Genomic DNA, 2,561 nt, shown 5'->3' with positions numbered 1-2,561 from the left:
CTTTTTTTTAGTTAAAAAATAAAATGCATATGGAGTGTACGTACTTTATATTTTATTAAATGTCACATATGCCCTGCACTGTCACATTATCTTGATCTGCTGCATTAATTGTAAAAAAAGGGGGTATTTCAGACTCTAAGATGAATATGAATGACACAATCATTAAAATCATATTTCTAGATATTAATAAGATAATCATTAAAATTCTGCTATTTCTACAGTGCATTATTAATGCAATTTGCAATAAAGATGAATTCCTTTCTTCCTAGTGAAGCAGGGCTAGACCTGTTCAAACAAAAGTAAGTGAAATTCAATAAGGCTGCTCTCAGGCTCAAGGCCGATTAGACTTAATTTATTATTAAATGCAAATGCTAATTAGAATGAAAAGGAGGGAAAAGAATGCAGCTGCTCTTTCTAAGATGGATTAAAACAGTTTGGTTTAGAAAATAATGTTAAAGTTATTATGATTTAAGCTAGAATGACACTTGTAATTCAAGGATTTCAATAAAATCTTTGAGGATGCAACTTAAAGAAGAGGCTTTTGTCACCAACACAAAGGGAAGAAACAGAGGCACTAAGAAGTCCCTGGTCTTCAAAACCGCCATGCTGCCTGACATGCACAGTACGGTGGGGGAGGGTAGGAGTCCGGAAAGTAGTGGGACAAGATCTACTTACCATCTTACAATATCATTGACGTATCTTTTAGATCCCTTGAAACAGCTCATTGAATCTTTTCTTAACACAAACTGCAGCTTTGCCACATTCACTGCAAGAATGAAGACCAATCTCAGCAACCAGATTGTCTACATTCCAGAGAATGTCAACATTACTCTAAAGGGCCGCACGGTTACCGTGAAAGGTCCAGGGAGAACCTGACTGAGGGACTTCAATAACATCAATGTGAGCTCAGTCTCTTCAGAAAGTAAAAGAAGAGGCTTCGTATTGACAAGTGGTGGGGAAACAGGAATGAACTGGCTACTGTTCGCACCATCTGTCTCCACGTACAAAACATGATCAGGGGTGTTAAACTGGGCTTTCCTTACAGGATGAGGTCTGTGTATGCTCATTTCCCCAGCAACTTTGTGATTCAAGAGAGTGGATCTCTGGTTGAAATTCAAAACTTCTGAGGTGAAAAATACATTCGGAGAGTTCGAATGAGACCAGGTGTTGCTTGTTCATGATTGCATGCCCAGAAAGATGAGTTAATTCTTTAAGGAAATGACATTGAGCTTGTATAAAATTCAGCTGCTTTGATTCAGCCAGCTACAACTGTTGAAAACAAGGCTATCCTTTTGGGATGGTATCTATGTCTCCAAAAAAAGGAACTATTCAGCAAGCTGATGATAGCTAGGAGTTTTCCAGCTATAGAAATGAGGCCAGACGAATCCTAAGGTGCATCTGATTCTTGTAATAAAATTCTATTCATTTGAAAAAACAAATTTCAGTGCAGTTTGAATTTCTTTCATTATCATTGGTGCTTGATTATATGCTACATCTTGAAATGGGCCCATGTTGACCAATCTCTTTGGCACAGCGATTCTGTGTTTTCCTTCCATCATCTTTTAATGCTTCCTGCATCATCCAAGATTCATCAGTCAGGTTTAATTGTTATTGTTGTATTGTTAGGTACCATGAAATCAAGTACAACCTATAGCGAACCAATGAACAACAGATCTGAACCCTGTCCTGTCCTGTCCCAGCCACATACCTCCTGACACACTAGAGCCCCTTGCCGCTGTCACCATGTCAATCCACCTGGTCAAAGGTCTTCTCTCTTTCACTGACCCTTTACCTTTCCTAGCATCATGTCCCTCTCCAAGAAATAGCACCTCCTAGCAACATGCCCAAGAATGTGAGGTGAAGCCTCATTATCTTTGCCTCCAAAGAGCACTCCAGCTTCATCCTTTCCAAGATATATTTGTTTGTTCTTTTGGCCATTCATAGGATGTTCGGTGCTCTTCTCCAACACCACAGGTCCAAGGCACTTCTGTTATCCTTATTCATTGTCCAGCTCTCAGATGCATAGCAAGTGATCAAAAGACCATAGCCTAAATCAGATGCACCGGTAGTCATCAAACTGATATCATTACTTTTCAGTAATTTGAAGAGTCCCTGACTACAGGCTTTGACTCTAGACTTTTCCAGTGCATTTTATCTACTGATTTCCCATCTGCTAGTATCAAGGGTGATAATTGTTGATCCAAGTAAGATAAAGTTCAGTAGTAAGCTGTAAGTCTTTCTAACCATCATTAGTTTCTGGCACTAAATTTTTCCTGTTGATCTGAATATCAGAAGGACAAAACGAGACTAGGTGAATGGACACAAGTTTAGATGAGTTTCTATCACAATGAGGAGACAACAAACATTAAGTAAAAAATATTTGAGCCACCATAATAAAACACCACAAAGTGCTTTAAAGAAGACATTTATATCCTAGCACTTTATATATATATAAAGCATATGTATGGTTTATATATATAAAGTATATATATGGTTTATATATATAACGTATACATCTATCTCTATCTCTATCTATCTTTATACTGGTTTACTTACTTCCC

General features: G+C 37.8%; 1 pseudogene; it reads left to right on the top strand.

The window, feature by feature from the left end:
• The first annotated feature begins 774 nt into the window (after positions 1 to 774).
• On the top strand, positions 775 to 1,351 carry LOC102867475 (annotated as a pseudogene).
• The last annotated feature ends 1,210 nt before the right edge of the window (positions 1,352 to 2,561 follow it).

The sequence above is a fragment of the Elephantulus edwardii genome, unplaced genomic scaffold (assembly GCF_000299155.1).
Source record: "Elephantulus edwardii isolate Elephantulus edwardi_28Jun2011 unplaced genomic scaffold, EleEdw1.0 scaffold00147, whole genome shotgun sequence".
Taxonomy (NCBI): domain Eukaryota; kingdom Metazoa; phylum Chordata; class Mammalia; order Macroscelidea; family Macroscelididae; genus Elephantulus; species Elephantulus edwardii.
Note: the sequence above shows the minus strand (reverse complement) of the source record. Positions and strands in the feature narration are given on the sequence as shown.